We start from the raw sequence: 25504 nt of genomic DNA on the forward strand, positions 1-25504 counted from the left end.
TAACTGATTAACTAGCCACTCAGTTAAGTATATAGATTTAAAAAAACAAACAAAAAAAAAACCCACAACCCCACACCCAGTACAGGAAAATACAAAACTTAGAATAGCAAGATATAAATCACTCTTTCCCCATTACCACATTTTTAAAAAGTGAGACAATTTAACTAAAACTGGGAGGAGTGGTAGATACGCTGGAGGGTAGGGATAGCATACAGAGGGACCTAGACAAATTAGAGGATTGGGCCAAAAGAAATAAGATGAGGTTCAACAAGGACAAGTGCAGAGTACAGCACTTAGAATGGAAGAATCCCATGCACTGCTACAGACTAGCGACCGACTGGCTAGGCAGCAGTTTTGCAGAAAAGCATCTAGGGGTTATAGTGGATGAGGAGCTGAATATGAGTTGACAGTGTGCCCTGGTTGCCAAGAAGGCTAACAGCATTTTGGGCTGTATAAGTAGGGGCATTGCCAGCAGATTGAGGGATGTGATCATTCCCCTCTATTTGGCATTGGTGAGCCCTCATCTGGAGTACTGTGTCCCTACTCTACAAGAAGGATGTGGAATAATTGGAAAGAGTCCGGCGGAGGGCAACACAAATGATTAGGGGGCTGGAGCACATGATTTATGAGGAGAGGCTGAGGGAACTGGGATTGTTCCAAAGAAGATGGATCTAGACTGTTCTCAGTGGTACCGGATGATAGAACAAGAAGTAATGGTCTCAAGTTGCAGTTGGGGAGATTTAGGTTGAATATTAGGAAAAACTTTTCCACTAGGAGGGTGGTGAAGCACTGGAATGGGTTACCTAGGGAGGTGGTGGAATCTCCTTCCTTAGAGGTTTTTAAGGTCAGGCTTGACAAAGGCCTGGTCTACACTAGGCGTTTAAACCGGTTTTAGGAGCGTAAAACCGATTTAACGCCACACCCGTCCACACTGAGAGGCCCTTTATATCGGTATAAAGGGCTCTTTAAACCGGTTTCTGTACTCCTCCTTAACGAGAGGAGTAGCGCTAGTATCGGAATTACCATATCGGATTAAGGTTAGTGTGGCCGCAGATTGACGGTATTGGCCTCCGGGCGGTATCCCAGAGTGCACCACTGACCGCTCTGGACAGCAATCTGAACTCGGATGCAGAGGCCAGGTAGACAGGAAAAGCCCCGCGAACTTTTGAATATTTCCTGTTTGCCTAGCGTGGAGCTCAGATCAGCACGTGTGGCGATGCAGTTAAAAATCAAAATAAAGAAAGAGCTCCCGCATGGACCATGCGGATGTGATCGCTGTAAGGGCAGGCAAATCTGTTCTATCAGCGCTCCGTTACAGAAGACGAAATTCAAAATCATTTTTTAAAAATCTCCAGACAGACGCCATAGCAGGGGCTCAGCGCACTGCTGCGTGACAAGCGTAACGGAAAGCCAAAGAATCAAATGGACGCTCATGGACTGGAGGACTCAAGCTATTCCACAGTTCCTGCAGTCTCCGAAAAGTATTTGCATTCTTGGCTGAGCTCCAAATGCTTCTAGGGTCAAACACAGTGTCTGCGGTGGGTCAGGGCATAGCTCGGCAATTTACGCACCCCCCCACCCACCCCCAGAAGTGCTTTCCCAGAGGAAGGAGTGACTGACGACATTTACCCAGTACCACCCGCGACAATGATTTTTGCCCCATCAGGCACTGGGATCTCAACCCGGAAATTCCAAAGGGCGGGGGAGGCTGCGGGAACTATGGGATAGCTACGGGATAGCTACCCACAGTGCAACGCTCCAGAAGTCGATGCTAGCCTTGGACCGTGGACGCACACCACCGATTTAATGTGTTTAGTGTGGCCGCGCGCACTCGATTTAATACAATCTGTTTTACAAAACCGGTTTATGCAAATTCGGAATAGTCCCGTAGTGTAGACGTACCCAAAGCCCTGGCTGGGATGATTTAGTTGGGGATTGGTCCTGCTTTGAGCAGGGGGTTGGACTAGATGACCTCCTGATGTCCCTTCCAACCCTGATATTCTATGAAAACACAGTTTGGGAGGGAAAAATAATTTCTTATACTTTAATTCTATACTTTGAATATTGTTTGATTTTAGCCAATTTCCCTTTTTTATAATTAACATTGCCCAGGCTTCCCTGTTGGAGGGTAACAATATCACTAACCTGATGCAACTTTAGGGTTGCCAATTCTGACTCATGCTATTCCGGGAGATTCCCCGCCCTCCAACATGACATAATGTCATTTTCTTAAAATATCCTATTAAAATCTCCCAGATTGCTTTCAATAGCCACCAGGAACTTGATGCCAACCCTAGTGGGTTGGCAACCATACTTCAGAGTTAGGGCAAACAACTTACTTTCTGCTCCTGGGCTCAGCTTCTCCCAACTCACACAGGACACATGGCCCTTTGTAAAGCAGCTGCCTTGGCTAGTTACCTCATAGAGTCTGACCCCAGCGACAGCAGTATCAGGAAGATGCCTCTGTGTGAGCGGAATGCACACAAAGTGAAGCTGCGAAGAAATCAAAAGACAAAGTGAAAAAGCTGGATGATGCTGAGATAAATCAGAATCAAGACTTCAAGCAATTGCAGGCTGAAAATAAAGTGCTTGAAAAAGAAGTCAGAGAAGCACAGAAAAAATGATGACTTTCCAAAAGAAGAATAAAGAGATGTTAAAACATTTAGAGATTCTGAGGGTGCATGCAGACCTGGTTGCAAACACAGAAAAAAAATGAGGGGAAAAGCAGCCTTTGGAGGAACTCTTTATGTGAATTAACAGTATAATAGAAAGAAAGACAGAACCAAGAAGATAACTACATCATCTTGCCTTTCACTCAGGGTTGTTCAAGGACACCAGAAAATAAAACATGGAAGTTCTTGATGGAAGAAAAAATTATACAGAATTGCTGAAAACCTAGCACTTGTGATGATTAAAGGCCTTTAAACTACTTCATAGCAGTCAGCTAGAAATCTTTGAAAAGCACTCTTTCCTTAGCATCAAGGACAAGGAGGCTCTTGAGTGTGACCACAGTAAGAAAAACAAGACCACTGAAGAAGGCCTTACAGGACTAATAGTGACAATCCTTTATACATGACAGTGACCAAAGTTAAAACCTGTATATTTTTCATTAACCCTTAGTAAGTCTGTAAAGGATTTGGTGAGTGATGTAAGCTTGTGTCCCTTTAAGACCATCACATATTTGTAAGCTATTATGGGAATCTCAGCACTGCTGGTAGCAGAATTTAGAGCAAGAGCCTTTTGCTTGCACAGACTGTTAGCAGCTGCAGCTCTGCTAATAAAAGAGTAAAAGCCTGCACCTGTGTGCTCCTGAATTTACCTCTTACACCACACTACATGTTTCAGGATTCCTAAAAGAAATTAAAATCAGGGGAATGCTTCAAAGGTTTTACCTGCTGGGAAATCTGTAGTTTGCTGAACTTTAACAGTTACTCTTGAATGTTCATAGGATAAAGGTAGGGTACAGTAGAGTGGAGTGGAGGGGGGAGATGAATTCATTTATCAAGGTTATCATAGACATGTATTTTCCAGCTTGACTTTGATGGACCTTGTTATCCTTACTTGATTTATTACTTGAAAATCTGCTTTGTTTAATGTAGGGCTAGTTGTTACAATACTTCTGACAAATTTGGAAGTTTGTAATGTAAAGTAAGCACAATTTTGGCTGGAAGTGAGGGAAAGGGAGATAGACTTCTCTGACTTTCATATTTGTAAATTCATCTATCTGTGAACTCAGAGGGCCTGATTTTCACTTACTCTAAGTCCCAATGTATTTCACACAAACTTGAGACCTCTTTTCACTGGTAAGGACATTAGTGTAAATGAGAATCGGTGCCTAAATCTGTGATTATAATCCTGTTTTGTCTCTGGGAATAAACTTGTGATAATTAGCAAAGCCTTAAGCCCCAGGACTCACATGAAACTCACTGAAGTCCAAGAGGCTTTGCCCACACAAAGCTCATTGCAGGTTCAGAGCATAATATGGTAGGCAGACAATTAAAGCACAATTTGATTTGTTTCTCCTATCATCTTCTTAGTTAGGACTTTTTAACTGTGATATATTTTAGAGTTTTGCAGTTTGGCAAATGACTGATGTATGAAGTTATTTCTCAATATGTAACTGTGCTGTTTCTTTTCTATAGTCTTGATTCTGCAAGATACTTAAAAATGTGCCTAGCTTTTAGCATGTGATAGGGCTGCTCAAATATTTAAAGTTACTCACATGACTAAATTTCTTGCTGAATTGGGGTCTAGTTTTGTAGCTTGATTCTGCAACATTTATTCCAAAAAGAAAGGGCTACAGTCTTAGGTGCCATATTTATATATTGAATTACATGAAAACATTTAAAACAAGCATTATTGTTGATGTTCAGCTAATAGAAATAACAAGTTAAATTATTAAACAAAAACACCTTTACATTTTAAGAAGTATGGAACCCTTACAATTGCAACTTCACCTGAATTATGTCTGAAACGTTGTATGTGTTGCATAGGATACTATTCAATTTTACAATATTTGCTCATGCACTGATTTGCTCCAACTGTGGAAAATGACACTTTGAAAGATATCAGTGACAGATTGAATAGGATTTAGGAAGTACAGTTGCTCCTGTTAAATACCCATTCAAATCTAAATAGAGGAAATTAAATGGTTGGGCATGTTGCAAGTATCTTCTGTATTTTGAAATAGCTGTTTAAAGACTCATTCCTTCAAAACCTTACTTCAGTGGAACTACTCATAGGGTGTAAAGTTAAGCACATGAATAAGTCTTTCCAGGATAGGATCCTAAGACAGTAATAACAATAACTTGTTGCTATATTAATAAACACTGAGTAATTATCAAATTTAACAACAGGAAATGATTATGTAACTATAATTAGAATTCTAGTTATAACTGAAGACTAAACCTTTTTCTTTAATGATTACATAACATATTCACTAGTCCATACAGGCAGCTGGCTGACTCTGATAGCACATCTGGCAGTCCACTATCTTGTCAGTGATCCTGTATTATCAGTGGCAAAGTCATCTAACTGGTCCAGATTATTTTAGCTGAAATGTCTTTTCTTCACTCTTGGTAAGCAGGTGCAGGATGAATAGCATTCCATACCTGGCCATCTGACAGCTTGTATGTGTAAGGTCCTTATGTATCAGAAGTCACAGTTACAGATAAGCAACAAAACAGCAATGTGGGTCATCAAGTAGCACATTAGGCATAATCTTGGTTCAGTAAGTGGCACATATCCAGAGTGATGCAAGTAAATCAAAACATCTGAGCCAGCTGAACATTAATTCCACCATGGGGGCTTCCCTCTGACTGTACCAGAAACATGAACAGTATACACTATTTTTATGTGTGATGGTTGTGGGGCTGCTTCCATCCACACTCAAAACAGTAACACCAGGCAAAGTAACTATATATACTTGTTGATTACAGTGGTTGCTTTGGCATATGTTAGCATGTCTGGTCTTTTTGCAGTGATTGCACTGAGCTCCCTTTGCAGGACACCCTGTGTAGTTTGTGGCATGTTGTGTAGAAACACGGTAGTATCATACTTTACCTTGTACATTCGGAAATCATTGGGTCTGTGACTTTTTATTTGCATTGCCCTTGTAATTTTTTGACCTCATTGTTTTAGTCCACATCTGTAGTGGTTGCATGGCTTGGACTATGCTTGCTGTACCTGGGCTCATTATTTTTTGCCTCCACTATAGCTGACTCAATATGATTGTCAATGGTTATGGATTTCTGTAATGTCAGGTCCAATTCAAATAGTAGGCATTGTCTAATAAGAGACACAACGTTTTTTTCTTGTGAGCTGATCTTGAATAGTTTCATCTGCCACATTGCCAAAATCACATGTGACAATCAGTTCCCTTAAAGCAGCAATATACTGGTCTGTTGTTTCCCCTAGTTTCTGTTCATGCTGACAGAATTTATAGCTTTGAGCTATGACACTTACTTTAGTCACAAAATAATTCTTTACCATAGAGTGCAGTATCATATTGATCATCCAGAAGGGGAAGAGCGTAAAATATACACTGCTTTTCGGTTCTAAGGCAGTGAATAAGGAAAGCACGTTTTCTTGTTTTGAAAAGTTCTCTGTTATTAATTTCAAGGATATAGGTCTCAAACACTCTAATGCAAGCATTAAAACCAATTAGAGGCTCACATGGGCTTTGAAGAAAGGGTGCAGGTGGAGGAGAGACAGTCTCATTGTCAATCTACTGAGATATGGAGGCCAAGACAGAAAAGAGTGAACTATAACAATGTTTATTAAGACAACCATGCAGCTCCAAGAGCAGTTGGTGTGGTAGCCTCTGGTCCCAGCATGACACACACAATTACATTTCCTGCTTCCTGTTAATTTTTCTAAACTCAAAGATTACAGCTCCCATCATGAAGTACTGGATCTAGCACACCACACTGGGCAGGCACGTAAATATTTACTGGAAAGACCTGAATCACACTAAATATATTGGACTAGATTTGTAATAACCCTCTCTTTAAATTTCAATAATTTAAGAACGGGGGGTAATATTCAGTCTTGCATCAATAGGCAAACCTTTACTCCTGGGAGTTATCCTACAGAAAGTTACTGAGACTACTTGCTTGATTAAGGATTGTTCAGCTGAACAAAGATTTGCAGAATTAGGCTCTAAATTTTCTAAAGCAAAGAAGGAGATGTGAGTTTCCACTTATATTCTTATAGATTTTGTAATGAAAATGTTGGAAATATATTTATTTAGAAATACAATAAACTAATTATAGTCTAACTAGTTTTACCAGTCTTATTGATTTTTTTAAAAAAATCTAATTTACACATTGTTAAAAGCAACAAAAACTCTGATTATAAATTGATCTTAGAAGGCTTTCCCTACTTTATATGGAATTAAATTCAGACCTTAAAGATACTATGAAATATGCAATGATTTCAGAGATATATATCTGATCTATCTATCTATGCTTTTGTCTTAGATAAATTTTCTCTAAGCCTTTGGCCACTTTACTTAAACATTCTTCTGTTCACAACATGTCTCAGAAAAATATACAATCTGATCAAGTGAAACAAACATTGCATTAAATTAAAGTTACAATTTGAACGAATGCACGGTACTTCTCTTACTGTGAACTACTAGATTTCACAGCGTGCTTCATGCCATTTAAAGCCTTTCAGGGCATATCCTATTTGACTTCTATGAATTGTCCCCTGACTTACTAATGGGCTCAGTCCTGCAGACTGTTATGCATGTGAATAATCCCATTCATTTAAGCAGTTCCTTTGATGGGCCTGTAAAAAAGACAGTAAGCATGGTACTGATCCTACAGATATATATGCATACAAATAGCCGCATTGAATTTAATAGGACTTCTCAGATGCATATATGTTCTTAGGATCAGGCCTCATGTAAGTGAGGCAAATGGGATTTGACCTTTAATGTTTTAAAGAATGGTTTAAAAAAGAATAAAAATATGGTATCTATAAATAACTGCCACAGTAAATAAAGGTTAACAATTTAGGAGCCTGATCCTGAGAAATTCTAAGCACCTACAACTTCCAGTAGCTTTAATGAGAGCTAGTGTTCGGAATATTTCCACACCCCACATCAGACTCTTAAATGATCAAATTAATCCAAGACACATTTAGAGCTAACTTGCTTCTCTTTTCTGTTGCAAGTTGTAGATCTCATGTGGGTTTAAAGTAAAGAGACAAGAAGTCATAAAGAGTCAAAAGTAGAAGACAGACCTATGTCTTATTTAACTTGTACATACGTGCCAAATGTCATATGCATCTTTCCATTTTGCAAACTACTAATAAACACCACAAAGTCTCAATATCATGGAAAGTCTCAGTGGCAGCTTCTCCAGGAAACATATTTCATTAAAACCAGAAATACCTGTGGGAGGGCTCCCAGGGGTAAGGAAAATTGTACATTTCCCCCAGATCATTCTGTGAGGGGGGGTTTCTTCCATGTTAAATCCCAGAAGATGAGCAGAACACAAGTATGATGCATGCCGAATTCCTGCCTATCGCACCACTCTGGAATCTCCTACTTCCTCACCCAGCTCCCTAACCAGCACAGCTCCAGTGAAATCACATTAGCAAGGCCTCACACAGCTGCCCTACCAACATAGAGTAGCTCCTTGGAAAAGATCATGCAGCCTGAAGTTTTACTACCTTTTCTTAATATTTTGGGCCAGGATTGGTGTGTCCAGCCCAAAGCCTCACCTATCTCCCCTCCTTGGTCATTCTGACCATTCCCAACTTATAGCCACCACAAAGTGCAAAGAAGGCTAGTACAATGAAGTCAGCTAATTACCACCTTCTTCCTCAAGAGTCAGCGGGAGAGTGCTATCTCTTTCCATGTCAGAATAAAACATACAAAGAATAACATAAAGCAGTGAGTCAGTGAGCTTTGCGAACAGGGGCCCCTAACAGGGAGTTTCGAGAGGGGGTTTGGAAGGGGGCGAGGTACACTTGACATTCTTTAAAACTCTTAAACTAAACTATAATCAAAACTTATTGATTTAAACAAAAACCCTATCATTAACCTAGGTAGCTGTAGCAGACAATACAGGCAGAAGCCCAGCAGCAAAGTGGGGGCTATCCTGTTTATTGTGTTCAGTATAGCCTGTATGATTACCTGCCCTGTGGGCGGGTGGCGTATGTGTGCATTTGGTGCAAGGAGCTCCTGGCCCTCAGACACCGTGTACAGGCTTTGGAGGCCAGGATGGTGGAATTGGAGGAGCTAAGGGAAGCAGAGAGGTATGTTGATGAGGCTTTCCGGGACACTGTAGATTTGTCCCACCTCCGGTCAGACAGCCCCTGCGCTGTTGAGGAGGATGAAAGGCCCAGGGAAGCAGAGCAGTCAACGGGAGCAGAGGGAAACCTTCCTATAGTTGGGACCTCCTTCCAGATGGTGTTGGGGTTGCCTCTTGCACTGAGATTACCTCTCCGGGGGAGAGAACTCCAGTCATTAGGAAAAGGCAGGTGTTAGTAATGGGAGATTCGATCATTAGAAACGTAGATAGCTGGGTTTGTGATGAGCGGGAGAACCGTATGGTGACTTGCCTGCCTGGTGCGAAGGTTGCGGATCTCTCGAGGCATCTAGATTGACTTATGTATAGTGCTGGGGAGGAGCCAGTGGTCGTGGTACATGTAGGTACCAATGACATAGGGAAGGATAGGAGAGATGTCCTGGAGGCCAAATTTAGGCTGCTAGGAAAGAGACTGAAATCCAGAACCTCTATGGTGTCATTCTCAGAATTGCTTCCATTTCCACGTGCAGGGCTTGGTAGGCCGGCAGCGCTTCAGAGTCTCATAGGCATAGGGAGGAGGGGTTTAGATTTATTAGGAACTGGGGAAACTTTTGGGATAGGAGGAGCCTATACAGGAAGGATGGGCTCCACCTAAACCAAAGTGGATCCAGACTGCTGGCACTAAACATTAAAAAGGTTGCAGCACAGTTTTTAACTAAGAGATGGGGAATAGCTGATTGCTGCAGAGGATCATGTGGATCAAACATAGACTTCTCTTAGAGGAGAGTCTATTGCTAGAGATTCTCTGGGTTTTAGTCAGGAGGAGAGGATGGAAAAGGATAAAGTATAGGCCAGATCAGATGAGAAACATTCACATAAAAAAGAATCTGACACATCAGAAGCAGGCAGACAAATAAACAGAGACAAGTTTTTAAAGTGCTTGTACAGTAATGCTAGAAGTCTAAATAATATGGGTGAACTAGAGTGCCTCATGTTAAAGGAGGATATTGATATAATAGGCATCACAGAAAAATGGTGGCGTGAGGACAATCAATGGGACACAATCATTCCAGGGTACAACATATATCAGAAGGACAGAACAGGTCATGCGGGGAGTGGGGGGTGGGAGTGGCACTATATGTGAAAGAAAATGTAGAATCAAACGAAGTAAAAATCTTAAATGAATCCACATGTTCCACAGAATCTTTATGGATAGTAATTCCATGCTCTAATAAGAATATACAGTATGGATCTATTATCAACCACCTGACCAAGACAGTGATAGTGACTATGAAATTCTAAGGGAGATTAGAGAGGCTATCAAAATAAAGAACTCAATAATAGTGGGGGATTTCAATTATCCCCATATTGACTGGGAACATGTCACCTCAGGATGAAATGCAGAGACAAAATTTCTTGATACTTTAAATGACTGTTCCTTGGAGCAGCTGGTACAGGAACCCACAATGGGGGAGGCAATTCTCGATTTAGTCCTGAGTGGAGCACATGATCTGGTCCAAGAGGTAACTATAACAGGACCGCTTGGAATTGTGACCATAATATAATAACATTTAACATTCCTGTGATGGGAAGAACACCTCAGCAGCCCAACACTGGCATTTAATTTCAGAAAGGGGAACTATGCAAAAATGAGGTTAGTTAAACAGAAATTAAAAGGTACAGTGACTAGAATGAAATCCCGGCAAGCTACATGGACACTTTTCAAAGACACAATAATAGAGGCCTTACTTAAATGTATATCCCAAATTAAAAAAAACACTTTAAAAGAACTAAAAAAGAGCCACCATGGCTTAACAACCATGTAAAAGAAGCAGTGAGAGATAAAAAGGCATCTTTTAAAAAGTGAAAGACAAATCCTAGTGAGGTAAATAGAAAGGAGCATAAACACTGCCAAGTTAAGTGTAAAAATGTAATAAGAAAAGCCAAAAAGGAGTTTGAAGAACAGCTAGCCAAGAAATCAAAAGATAATAACAAAATATTTTTAAGTACATCAGAAGCAGAAGGCCTGTTAAACTACCAGTGGGGCCACTGGATGATTGAGTTAAAAAAGGAGCACTTAAAGATGATAAAGTCATTGCAGAGAAACTAAATGAATTCTTTGCTTCAGGCTTCATGGCTGAGGATGTTAGGGAGATTCCCAAACCTGAGCCATCCTCTGTAGGTGACAAATCTGAGGAATTGTCACAGATTGAAGTGTCATTAGAGGAGGTTTTGGAATTAATTGATAAACTTAAGGGTAACAAGTACAAGTCACCGGGACCAGATGACATTCACCATTTTTTGCAAAACTATTAACTATGGTTTGTAACCTGTCCTTTAAATTGGCTACTGTACCCAATGACTGGAAGATAGATAATGTAATGCCAATATTTAACAATATTTCACCATGGTAGAGGTGATCCTGGCAATTACAGACCGGTAAGTCTAACATCAGTACCGGGCAAATTAGTTGAAACAATCATAAGAATAAAATTGTCAGATGCATAGAAGAACATAAATGGTTGGGCAAAAGTCAACACAATTTCTGTAAATGGAAATCATGTCTTACTAATCTATTAGAGTTCTTTGAAGGGGTCAACAAACATGTGGACAAGGGGGATCCAGTGGACATAGTGTAATTAGATTTACAGAAAGCCTTTGACAAGGTCCCTCACTAAAGCTCTTACGTAAATTAAGTTGTCATGGGATAAGGGGAAGATCCTTTCATGGAGTACTGGTTAAAAGACAGGGAACAAAGAGTAGGAATAAATGCTAAATTTTCAGAATGGAGAGGGATAACTAGTGGTTTTCCCCAAGGGTCAGTCCTAGGACCAATCCTATTCAATTTATTCATAAATGATCTGGAGAAAGGGGTAAAGAGTGTGGTGGCAAAGTTTGCAGATGATACTGAACTGCTCAAGATAGTTAAGACCAAAGCAGACAGAGAACAACTTCAAAAAGATCTCACAAAACTAAGTGATCGGGCAACAAAATGGCAAATTAAATTTAATGTGAATAAATGTAAAGTAATGCACATTGGAAAAAATAATCCCAACTATACATACAATATGATGGGGGCTAATTTTGCTACAACTAATCGGGAAAGAGATCTTGGAGTCATTGTGGATAGTTTCTGAAGACGTCCATGCAGTGTGCAGCGGTAGTCAAAAAAGCAAACAAGATGTTAGGAATCATTAAAAAAGGGATAGAGAATAAGATGGAGAATATCTTATTGTCCGCATATAAATCCATGGTACACCCACATCTTGAATACTGCGTACAGATGTGGTCTCCTCACCTCAAAAAAGATATACTGGCATTAGAAAAGGTTCAGAGAAGGGCAACTAAAATGATTAGGGGTTTGGAACAGGTCTCATATGAGGAGAGATTAAAGAGGTAAGGACTTTTCAGCTTGGAAAAGAGGTGAGTAAGGGGGATATGATAGAGGTATATAAAATCATGAGTCGAATGCAGAAAGTGAATAAGGAAAAGTTATTTACTTGTTCCCATAATATAAGAACTAGGGGCCACAAAATGAAATTAATGGGCAGCAGGTTTAAAATAAATACAAGGAAGTTCTTCACACAGGGCACAGTCAACCCATGGAACTCCTTGCCTGAGAAGGTTGTGGCGGCTAGGACTACAACAGGGTTTAAAAGAGAACTAGATAAATTCATGGAGGTTAAGTCCATTAATGGCTATTAGCCGGGATGGGTAAGGAATGGTGTCCCTAGCCTCTGTTTGTCAGAGGATGGAGATGGATGGCACGAAAGAGATCACTTGATCATTACCTGATATTGGCCACTGTCGGCAGACAGGATACTGGGCCCTATGCTGTGCAGAACCCTGAGCCTGTATTTGGCTCATAATAACACTGATAAACTCAGTGCTATAATAAGATTTGTTGAGGTTACATACAGTTTCTTCCCTTAATTGACACTTAGTAGTTTTAAAGTGTTTTTGGTGATTCATTTTTGCATAACCATGTGATTCTCTCTGGCCAATGGTAATTTGAAATGTTTAATTGTCATGTTAGAACACTAATTATCCTGCTGAGAAAATAAGAGACTCTGACATATCCAAGGCAGTACGATTCTTCTTCAGACCTCCTTCACACTTGCTTTTTTGTTTGTTTGTCAGATACCATTTGTTGTGTATTTACTTATTTTATCTGTCTGTAGATTACAGCAGAGAGAAATCAGGTTTCCAGTGAACTCCAGCTGCAATGCCATCAAGTACAATTAATGCAGCCGGACATAACTTAACATACACAAAGTTTCCCAAATAACATTATAAAATTATATTATTTACATTGCAAGTATTTTTGGTCGCAATCATAATTGACTAACTCTAACATTTTACATTAAAATATATGCCGTGGACCTGTCTAAATTTCAGTGGCTGTGCAAAGCCTGATATGCTCTTAAAATTATCTATCTCTAAACCATGCCCCACTGAGGGTCCAGCATGTGGAGGATCAGGTAATGTCACTGTGATGGGTTCCCCCCCGGGATGCCACCTGAAACTGGGGTACCACTGAATCCTCTGACCCACCAGCCTGGTCTCACACCATGCTGCTGTGACAAGCAGGTAGGGACACATCCAGCTGCAGTTATGTGCTGGCTCTCTGACCAGCCACTGTATGTGAACCGACAGTAGAAAGTTACTTTGAATTTAGCCTCTCAGCTCCCCAGGCATGCACCCCTTCTGGAGCATAAACCCAAAATTATACCATCTTGAGCTGCACAGGGAACTGTACAGTGTAAGCTCATAGAGTTCATTCCCCCCTCAATGTGGAGAGGAATATACAACAGCCTTTGCTCCTTGAGCTACAATTTCCCATGCATTTCACTCAAACTCACTGGTTTAGATTAAAACATATAATAAATATATTAACTATGAAAGATAGATTTTAAGTGAATAGAAGTGATAGCAAACAGATCAAAGCAGATTACCTAGTAAATAAACAAAAAATTCAAACTATGCCTAACACACTAGAAAGATAGGTTTTGAATTAACCATCTCTTTGCAGCTTGCTTTGCAAGCTTGGAATCCCCAGGTGTTTCATACACAGGCTAGAAATCCCTTTAGCCTGGTTCCAGCACTTCCCCCATTTCAGTCTGTTCCTCAGGTGTTTTCAGGAGTCCTCTTCTGTGGGGAGTGAAGAACAACCGATGAGATCACCCCCTGCCTTATATAGTTTTAGCATGTGGCAGGAACCCTTTGTTTCAAAACTTGGTTCCCAGACCAGTTTCTGGGAAAATATTGACATCACAAGATGGAGTCCAGAAACATATGGTCTGATCACATGCCCTTACAGTGCTATAGCAGCCAGGCTTACAGGCTGGTCAAAATTCCCACAGGAAGGTTAGCTATTCCACAGTCCATTGTCTTTGCTGATGGGCCATCAGCCCCGTCTGGTTTCTTCATTGTTGTACCTGAAAAGCTGTTGAGTGTTTTTTTTCCAGAGTAAGCTCATTTGAAATACAGATCCCTAGTCAATATTCATAACTTCAGATACAAAAATGATACATGCATACAAATAGGATAATCATATCCAGCAAATCATAACTTTTCCAATGACACCTCACGTGACCCATCTTAATGCATCATAATTATGCCATAATTACATCATAATCATAGCACTGTGAAGAGTATGGGGTGCAGTGTCACAGTCACCACCACTGCTTTCCTTTGGGGTCCTATAGAGAAGGCATTCTGCTTTAATTTCCACTGGAGCACTGCATTCCATTGCAAAGAAATTCTGAATCAATTAAATTCCCAAACATCCTGACCACCATATACATTCTTCTCAGGCAATGCTGCCCACTTTTAAGGCTTCACTGCACCTGCATGGCTCCTCTCATCCAAGTGATGTTGCAGCAGCTTTCTGCCACAGCAGTCCTTTGAAAGGATTCACATCTTGCAGCCTGTGTAGAAAAATAGACACCCAGAAACCCCCATTGTGATATTCTATACCTGGAGGGAGTGTCTTGTAACCCCCATAGTCCTCATCTGTATATAATTGTGATATTGCACATAAAGCATGCCATGTGAGGTATCAGGGGAAAGGTTATGATCAGTTGAAAGTCACTGCTTTATCTAGACATGTATATCTTTAGTGCCTATGAGGTTATGAGATTGTATTGTATGGTTGTCACTAAAAATGCTGTAAGTTGGGGAATCAGACAAATATTAGCTCTCCAGAGACAACAGCAAGGAAAGTAACCAGTGCCTCGGTGGGGTGTCAAACAACCATCAACAGCCATTGACCAGCAAGGGGGCTACAATTCAATCACTCATCTGCATGAGGCCACACCGGGGGAATTGCTCAACCTTGCCTGGGGACTCAGCAATGCCCCCAGACATGCCTGGACTTATGTTCTCCAAGCACATGGGACTGAGGATGTAAAACAAAAGACAGGGTGCCCATGCTCTGTCTTTCTCCTGCCCATTCTATGCTGAAAGCAACGAGGACACTGAGAAGACTTAAGACTCCAACAGAGGAGACTGGCCCAGATTTCAAGGGTGAAATCTGTGTTTTATGAACTGCAATATCCAGGGGGGTGAGAAAAACTGCTTAATCTAGATGTTGCCCAGTCTAATAGGGTTGAGAATTTAGACTGCATGCTTATACTTTTTTTTTCTTTTGGTAACTCACTCTGACTTTTTGCCTATCACTTATAATCACTTAAAATCTATCTTTTGTAGTCAATACATTTGTTTTACTGTTTATCTTTACCAGTGAGTTTGCCTCAAGTGTTTGGTAATCTGCACAGGTTTGCAAAGGCTAGTGTATATCCACTTTCCATTAATGAAGTGATGAACCAATTAATAAATTTGCACTGCTCATCTTGAGCAGTGCAAGATGGTATATTCCTGAGATACAGTGCTGGGAACTGTGGGGATTGGGTTCTGGTGCCTTTCTCTGTGTGATTTATGAGTGGCTCTGGGAGCATTCATGCAATCTAGCTGGGTGTGGGTCTCCACATATGGTTGTGCTGAGTGTCAACAGCACCTGGAGGGGTTTGCTGCTGGTCAATAGCAAGGCATTGTGAGAGACAGCCCAGGCTGGAGGAAGTTCAGGGGGCACAGCGATCCCACAGTCCCAGGCTGCACCCCAGGGATCCCATCACACCCCTAAACATCAGATTTAATTCCAACCCCATTTCTCATCTTCGAGGATCTTAAATATGTGGTTTTATCTAAATCATATTATTTTGTAGGAAAAGGTATTTTTCAACAGCATTTTCCAATTTTTAGATGGGAAAATTCAAAACAAAATGTTTCATTTTGAATAAACATGCTGAAATGTAGAGAATATTGATATTTTGAAATGCAATGTTTCATACTGAATTAACACTTCAAAACAAAACAGTGTTTTTTTGAAAATACTGAAATTTTTCAATATTTTGGCCTACTTTGTGATTTAAACAAATGTCCAAATAACAGAATCCACTGTGGGACAGAAATTCCATTTTCCAACAGTTCAACCCCTTGCCTTTAGGTATGTGCTTAGCAGCTAATTCCTTGAATGGAGTTTTCCATTTTTCTGTCCCCTTTCTATGGCTTTCTCCTTGAGTATGTGTGGGGAGAGGGAATGAGCGGGGAGAGGTGAGGAGGGGGTAATGTGGACCAGAGGTTATAATATAATAATAATAAATAAAAAAATAATAAATAATAATAACCAGAGGTTAGTTCATTATGGTTAGAATTCATCTGCTTTTGGGTCTGATCCTAAAAGCGTCAGACCACCCACAATTCCTTACTTCAGTGGAAGTTTTGGGTGCTCAGTTCTTTTCAGGTTCAGTCCTTTTAAAAGAAGAGAGGAATATATCACCTAAATATGGGCCTTAGCCTGCACTCACTTCACTCATGTGAGTAATCCCATTGAAGGCTGGGACTATGTGAGTAAAGCTGCATGGTTAAGTGTTTGCAGGACTGAATTCTATATGCAAATTTAAAATGCAAATTTGTAATTGAGAAATGAGAAGAACATTACGTTTATTTATAATGTACCAGTGTTTATATTATATTTATTTTTACTTTTAATCATATCAGTGTTCTTTGAATATTTATTGCAATTGAATGTGTGTAGGTGTGGGATGACAAAACATTTAATAAAAATATTGAAATGTTTTTTAAAAAAAGGTCTGGTGGCTCAATTCCATGGGAGTCAAGAAATTCTTTACTACTGAATACAACGAACTAGTGGCTCTTTGAGAGGAGCATTTAGAATAAATAAAGCAGTTATTTGATGTGAAGCATCCAGTTTACACTCTCTCTCTCTCTCTCTCACACACACACACACACACAAATAGTAGCAGCATAATTATGAAACAAAACAGAATTTGTTTTTATTAGAAAGTGATTGTTTTTACCCAAGCAATTGTGGGCACTCAGTCCAAATTAGTCCCCATTTGGAGTTAACCTTATTTAGAATAGAAGCAACATGTTCCTTGAAGTGCAATCTGGAATCACACAACATTCTCAAGTATTAAAACAAAACAAAACCAAAACTCCAAACCATAACTTTTTATTAGAAATAAACACAGATTTAAAATTTTGAGATCATTCAGCAATAATATATGATTGTTAAGCAAGAAAAGACACATGAAAAAATCTCTCTTAAAGACTTCATTCTGATAATAGACTCTTAACACTACAGATTGTAACCATGCCATCAGCATTTTATCAAAATAAAAGTATACAAAACATCATTAATGTGCAACAAAAATAACAATCAGAACTTTCTAACATAGTTACATTTCTTTAGCGGTGATTATTAGTGATGCTCTGGAGGTACTAGTGCAGAAATAATGTGTTAATTTTGAAAAGTTCAGTTACTAAGTATTCTTCAGTGTTTTTTCTCTTATTCTTTTTATTAGAGTTGTATTTGTACCCGAACTCATGTTTTATTTATTTTAAGAAATGTATTAAGATAGCAAGATCCGGAGAACAGATCAAGGGTAAAGAGCAAAAATGGCAATTTAATCCCAGCAGAGAGCCCTAACCTGCACATGTGAAAAATCTTGGGGCTTACTTCTGCTGCCCCTCTGCCAAATAGTTGCAGATGTCGAGACCGTGAAGACTCATTTCACACTGAAAAAGAGTGCAGTGAAGTTTAAACATTTTTTTAGTGCAGCTTGTTTGGTTATACTATTTACACCAGCCCTTGAACAGAAGTGGTCATAAATGGCATGTAGGAAATCTCATATTTCAGGAATCTTAGCCTAAAAACTAAAGCCTCATTTCCAGAGTAATTCTGACTGTAGTTGAAGAAATTAAAGTAGAGAACAAATTGATTTGTTGTTTGCAACTGTTTCCCCCAAAAATTTACATCAGAGAAGCTGACAAGAATACAGCATTTCTTCAAACACTGTATGCTGCTTGCATACAAAGAAAAAGAAAAAGAACTTGTGTCTATGCTATAACTGGTAAACCCGACTATAACACTTCCTGGTGCTAGAAATATCCTTTGTGTGTGATAAACTTCGAGCTTGCTCCATATCCTGGAGCAGATGGGAGTTACTCATTCTGTGTGGAGAGAATTGGTTCCCTGAAACTGAAAAAGCCAGCTCTGCAAATGCATATCTAGCCATGGGAGGACTCAGGCAGGGTGCTCCTCCTTCATAGGGCACTATTTGCCACCCTTAGCTATGGAGCTCTGCTGGGTATTCTGAGTGAGAAAAGAAATAGTAGTGGAGAAAAGAAGTTGTCATTACCATGTGAGAGGAGAGAGAGGTAATCCCTGGCTCCTAACTTTTCTGCAGCTTTTCCCAGCCAGGGGCTAAACCAGGTTTGGGAGCAAAGATACATCCTGCCAGAGTATCCTAGCCATGTTCATAGTGAGTATTACCTTTTTTTTCCTCAAAAAGAACAGGAGTACTTGTGACACCTTAGAGACTAACATTTATTGTAGCATAAGCTTTCGTGGGACAGTCTTTACGTAAAAGAATAAATGGACACAAATCAGACATCAAGAATTATAACATTGAAAAACCAGTTGGAGAACACTTCAACCTCTCTGGCCACTCAATTACAGACCTAAAAGTCACAATATTACAACAAAAAAACTTCAAAAACAGACTCCAATGAGAGACTGCTGAATTGGAATTAATTTGCAGATTGGACACCATTAAATTAGGTTTGAATAAAGACTGGGAGTGGATGGGCCATTACGCAAAGTAAAATTATTTCCCCATGCTTATCTCCCCCCAACCCAGCTACAGTTCCTTATATCTCCTTGTCAAGTGCTGGAAATGGGCCATTTTCATTATCACTACAAACAGTTATTTTTCTCTCCTGCTGACAACAGCTCACCTTATCTGATCACTCTCCTTATAGTGTGTATGGTAATACCCATTGTTTCATGTTCTCTGTATGTATATATATCTTCCGATTATATTTTTCACTGCATGCATCCGATGAAGTGGGTTGTAGCCCACAAAAGCTGATGCTCAAATAAATGTGTTAGTCTCTAAGGTGCCACAAGTATTCCTGTTCTTTTTGCGGATACAGACTAACATGGCTACTACTCTGAAACCTTTTTTTTCTTGATTGTTGCAATGTGATCTTGAAAATGAAGGAGTACTAGCCCTGGATAAAGGCCAGATTCCATTCTCATTCCTTGCATTGAACTCCAATTGACATTAAGTGGAAATCTATGCACAGAATTTGTATAGAAAATGGCCCAACAAATGAAGGTCATGCTTGCAAGCGCAGCTTTGTCAATGCATTTCAGTCCTGATCTACAACTCCAAATCTGCCTCCAGCCCTGGTCTTTTGCTGAGCAGAAACTGCCAGCCATAAAACAACCTGCTACATTTCATAGTGGTTCTGCAATGTGAACAAATATCATGTAGAGACAGAATGCAATCTCTACTTCTGTCTTAGAGAAATGTGGGTGTCACAAGGTGAAAGTTGAGTTAACCCTTCCCTTTCCCCCACCCTGCACTTGTGACACATTGTTCAAACATTAACACAGACATTACAGCTGCCAATTCTTCATTGTGAACTCATTTTATATGAGATTACAGATCATTATTCAACTAAAGCTAAAAAAGGTTATCTATGAAATATTTAAATAATATTCAAATACTGCCACTGAAGGAGACTGAACAATAAACTTTTCTTATACAACTAGTGAAGGAAAAGTCAAAAGAAATGTCCTGGGAAATAAATAGTCCTTATATTAAACAATTCTTAATCTAGAACAGAAGCTTCAATGTTATCCTTATATTATAGTCTTAATAGGCCTGGATAACACATAGTATTTGGAAAGGTATGAGACAGGATCTTGTAAATTTTAGTGGATGCATTGGTACACAAACAAGTATTTCTAAACTTTAGTACTGGCATAGCCCATAGAACATCTGATATCAATGTAAAAAAAAATAGCAAATTGTTTTCAAGTGATCCTTAATTCTTCGGTTTATACACGAGATAAAAAGCTGAATGGTTCAGTGAGGTTCTCCCTCTTCCCCATCACTGTTTCAGGAAGATACTGAAATCCCTCTCTAATGACCACATTTGAAATATTTGACTTGATAGAGCTACTCCATCCATGGAAAGGAATAACTCTCCTAGATAGGTATTAATTGGCCAGTAGCCTCAAGACATATGTAATTCTTTTTTTTTTAATCCTTATATTCTTCTATAAAAAGTAAGAACTTACTTTTGATGAATTTTTATCCTGTTGTTGGCCTAGTTATTAAGCCTTTGGGTAATTTAAAGGCTCTTTAGGAACTGCAAATGCTATGTTTGGGTGAGGAAAGCCATACATCTCCTACAGTCAAGGGAACTGGATGGCTTAGCAGATTGGTAATGGTATTCGATTCCATGCCACATCAAAAGTCATTTCTATCTGATGGCTGTATGGGCTTCTGTGAAATGAATTGCTGATTTCAGGTCCAGTGAATTATAGATAGGTGTCATTATTATATTTGGTGCTAATTTGCATCTGCGTTTGGAATTCTTAGCAGACTAATAACTCACCTTTTACGGGAGGTTCCTCCTGGTCTGCATGGGCCTGGGAACCCTGGAGAGTGGGCCTGGGGAAGTTTGCACGGCTGTTGGCTCTTTTGTAGCCACAAACAGGGCTTAAGTGGGTCCTTTGCCTATGTGCTGCCTGTCTGCACAGGGGTAAATTGAGGACCACTATCAATTTGGCACTTTTCAAAAGCATTAAGAATTACTGTAAAAGAAGATGAAGGAAAATTTCTAAAAACTGCACAATGTGTAGGATATAAGAGATTTTTGAAGCTAGTCAGCTCTTATTGATGTAATGTATTATCTTGTGCCATGTTTATTGTCTGGTATAAGCCTACTTCCTCTTACAGTGAGACAAGAGAAGAACACTCTGAGCATAAGTAAGGCACCATTTTGGTACCACAGAACCCCAAGTGAAATTCCAATTTATTTTGATATCAACATCACCAGAATCTATCCACTCAAAAAAAATGTGGCTTCATCTTTAAAATGAAGATGAAAATCTTTCTATGAGTTGAAATTAATAAATTGAGACGCATTGCAAGCATACATTGCAAACAATGATTTTTAACATTCAATAAAATATAATGAGAGCTTCAGCTACACCAGACTCCATCTGAGAGAGTAGCTGAGAAAGATTCCCTAACATACAGTTAGTAACTAATCCTTCAATCTTTCTATTGCATTCCAAATTAAATAAATTACAATCTGGAAGTGCAATTTCATTATCCAAGATTCTAAAATATAGCCAAGATTCAGAGTTACTTAATACATGGTGAGAATTTTGATTAACCTATGTTCAGACCTGATTAAAACTGCCAGATATGTCAAGAAACAATCTTTAGTCTCTAACATTAGGAAGTATGATGATATGAATCAACATATCTATGTACCATAATATCCATGTACAATAATGGCACCAAGATTAATTTCAGCCTTCCCCTGATATCAATAGCCATAAGTATATTCTCAGAATTCCAAATGCTTTTACCAATACTTTTAGTTATACGGATTGTAATGAAGGCTACAGATTTAAATTTTAACAAAACCTTCAAGCCTGTTTTAAGCCTAACTCTGGATGTAGTAAGAAGAGATGCAGAAAGTTTTCAGTGGAGTGCCAGTGATAAAATAGCCAACTAATAAAACTAAACTAATAACAAAATCTATTGGTGAAAAGTAAACAAAGAACAAAAGCCCAGACTACACTAAACACAATCCATCAATTACTTCACAAACTCAACATTGTAGCAGGATCCAAAACCTCCCCTTCCAGACAAGTTCTCAAACATCAACAAATCTTTAGTAATCTAAACACAGAGAACTTGGCAAATTTACAATTTTATTTTGTTTGTTTTAAATCACAGCCTGCCCTGCAGACAATATTATGCCTGAAGACTAGCCCTATATTGATTATATAATACTCTTTCCAATATATCCTTCCAAAGACCTTTTCCAGGAGGCCTCCTCTTTATTGATTTAATGATCCTTGTTGCATCTGCTGCCATGCTACCTTGAAATATCTTTCCCCCATCTCAGGAGCCAAGAGGAGATGGATTTGGGCAGTGCTTGGATAGGAGATGCCCGGAAACACCTCGATGTTGAAGAAAGGGCATCTGAGGATTCAGTAAATATGAGACTTTTTTTTTTGAGTCATGACTAAAGCAATGCTGCAGCATGATAATAAAGCACTGCAGTATTAGTGAGTTGTCCATCAAATGAGATGTAACCACCTGGTAATTAAAGATTCTATGGATTTTTCAAAGGAGTAATTATGTTATTTTTAGCATTTCAGCCAAATTCAATTTTTGTTAGTGACACACCAATAATCTACTATTCTATATGTACTTTCTTTTTGTAAAGTGGGCAGAGGGAGGATGACTTTTCTTCTCCCATTAGGTGCTGTTGCTGATCCAGCTACTAGTAGGAAGGCTAACAGGCCCTGAAACAGCTCAGCTAGGCTCCATCCCCGCCTACTGTACCCACTTCAGATTCACCTATCTGGCAAGTTCTTGCATTACTAGCCAGTGAAGTGATGGGAAGAGAGGCAGCCATGAGGCTATTCCAGCTCCCTCCCCCAAGCTGGAAAAGGGACAGGAAGGTGGAGTTCTCCCTCATATTTTAGAAGAAGATAAAGAATTTGGTTGACCTGATTGTTCCCCCATGACTGCTCCTTTTCTCACCACTTTGCTGGCTGGTGAGGTGAGACTTAGTTGGGGTTTTACTACTAAAAAAGGAATTTGGCCAGAACACTAGATTTAACATTACTGCTCAAGTAAAATGCCATGAGATCTTTAATTACAGGTGGTCTGGTCCTCAGTCTTGCATCCAATTTGAAAGAGAGCCTATCAACACCACAGTGCATCTTAGCATCATGCCAGGGCATGCCTTCTATAGTGATTCAAAGGGAATGCAACTATCTATTGAATACACTCAATAGCTTCCTGTTTTTTCTAGCTGGGCAGAGGAAGAAAGAGACTCCATGCCACCAACTCCAAAGGAACAAGGGGATGGAGCTCTCCTCTCATCCCCCAGCTCCTCCTCCACTCCAGGATGGAAACAAAATGGCTGTCCTCTCCCTCTCCCTTTCTGAAACAAAATAGCAGGCCTGGAGGAGAGAAGCTAGTGAAGGTAAAAGCTAGACAGCATTGGATGGTGAAGGATGGAGGGAATAGAGAAGGGAGGAGAATGTAGAAGAGGGATAGAGGTGAGATTTAAATGGAGGAAGGGGTGGGGGAAGAATTAATCCTATCAGACACTGAAAATATGAGGAAAAAAAACAGAGACAGAAGGAAAGGAAAAAAATGCAATGATTCCAGAAAAAAAAGGAAGAAACAAAAGTTTAAGAGACACAGCACTTAAAACGAAAATGTTGTGTTGAAATTCCAGTGCCAAAATACTGTAAGAAAATACACGTGATCTGGTTTGAAGTGGAACAGGACCACAAGACCCAAGTAGTCTTACAGGTAGGAGAGAAGCTATGTTGGACATGGCTAGTTTTGGTGACTGGTAATGTTTACTGACATTTTAATAAAAATATAACTTGCCTCTGGCAAATTACAGTTTAATAGTAAATAATGTCATTTTGTTTTATCTTGCTGTGGGCTTTTCTTTTCAAATAAATACTTTCTTTTGAACTAACTTGGTTCTCAGCACTTCTGCAAAATCAGGCCACTAGTTTATGTGCCTAAATATGAATTTTACAGCCTAACGTCTAGTACTCACTTTTGAAAATCCTGCTGAATCTTGAAAATATTTTTTCAGACAATCCTATGTACAGCTGACTCGATTTAATTCCACACTTTCCAAGTCAGGTCTACAGTTGTGTGATCTGAAGAGCAGCAAAACAACAATAGATGTGCCACTTCTCACAGGTAACAGAAGACAATGCAAAAACTAAATGACTATAACATTGTGATCAGAAGACCAAACCCAAGTTTAGGCTTGGGGATTTTAAGTCAAAGAAGGTAATACTTGATCTAAAATGGGTAATAATTCTACATAGAAATATTGTAGCAAAAGTTATTTACTGTTTAACTTTCAGCTTTCCTTCATATAAACTTAGATTTTGCAAGAGAAAATCTATCTTAATTGCAAAAAATTAGGGATGTTTTGAATTTTCACCCCACACTCAAAGAATCTCTTTTTAACCTTGAAAGGTTTGGTTCACTGTTTTCTGTTTTCACTTAATTTTAAGCACCTCAGTATTCCTGGGCTATGGCCAGGACAAAGTGGTATAATGAAATATCATTACTAGTGCTGCTGTGTTTGCAATGCCCAGTGCAGCCTAGAAAGAGGAAACACAAGTAATCAAGACAGCCTCTTCTCATTAGATTTACAGCTCAATTTTGCAAACCTAAGAGTGTGAGGTACCTTACTTAGGCTCCAGTTCTGCAAATGGATCTGCGTACGAAGAATCTTGTGTGACTTTTGCCCTTGACTATAGAGGTGGGTTGGATTCAGTTCGAGTTCTGGGTCAGTATCCAAAATTTGCATATGTTTAATCTGAACTAAAACCAAACTCCAAACCTACTGCAGTTCGTCCATGACTGTAAAACAATCGTGGTGCACTAGCCAAAATTTATTTCTCTATCCATCTTTCTCTCTCTAGCACATTCTTTGTGAAACTGATGAAAAGTCAAAGTTTGATGAACTATGCATGAGACTTTTCAAACTGCTCAAGTGGAGAGCTTTATTTAAAGTAGTAAATGGCTTTTTGCCAAATACTGTCATTTTACAGCCCAGATGAGCTTCATCCTGAGTTGCTCAGCTACTGGCATTTGCACTTTCCCGCATGTCATAGCTGTTGACTAGAGCATTAAACCATTAACAGTATGTGTTTAAAATCTTATTGTTGAAAACCTTTGTTGAGAAGCAATGTGTATCCAGGATATGATTTTAATTGTAGACTGTGCCCTCAAAACTCTTCAGTAAATATTTACTTAGTAAAATACTTTGGGGAGCATATAAACAGCACTACAACATCAGAACAGTATTTGCATTTAATTAGCAAAGTATCAGATAAAATAATGGAAGATTTCTTGTTAAATTTGTGTTGTTGCTTTCAACCTCTCTGGAGTACTGAGGAAATGTTGTTCAATATAATCTCCATTGTTATCCTATAAAATACTATGGACCTTATCATAATTAATATGTATCCAGAGATTTGGTATATGAATTTAACATGCTTTGAATATGCAATAACCTAAATAAACAATAATGTTGTGGTAGTTGTTAAAATGGCTTGAATGTGA

At 39.2% G+C, this 25504-nt stretch overlaps 1 long non-coding RNA gene across 1 annotated transcript; it reads left to right on the forward strand.

Annotated features, from left to right (window-relative positions):
* Positions 1-3936: 3936 nt before the first annotated feature.
* Positions 3937-24136, forward strand: LOC120406019. The gene is made up of 4 exons (XR_005599042.1): positions 3937-3984; positions 23208-23381; positions 23640-23716; positions 24015-24136. It is a non-coding gene; the product is annotated as an uncharacterized LOC120406019 (long non-coding RNA).
* The last annotated feature ends 1368 nt before the right edge of the window (positions 24137-25504 follow it).

The sequence above is a fragment of the Mauremys reevesii genome, linkage group 5 (genome assembly GCF_016161935.1).
Source record: "Mauremys reevesii isolate NIE-2019 linkage group 5, ASM1616193v1, whole genome shotgun sequence".
NCBI classification, from domain to species: Eukaryota; Metazoa; Chordata; order Testudines; family Geoemydidae; genus Mauremys; species Mauremys reevesii.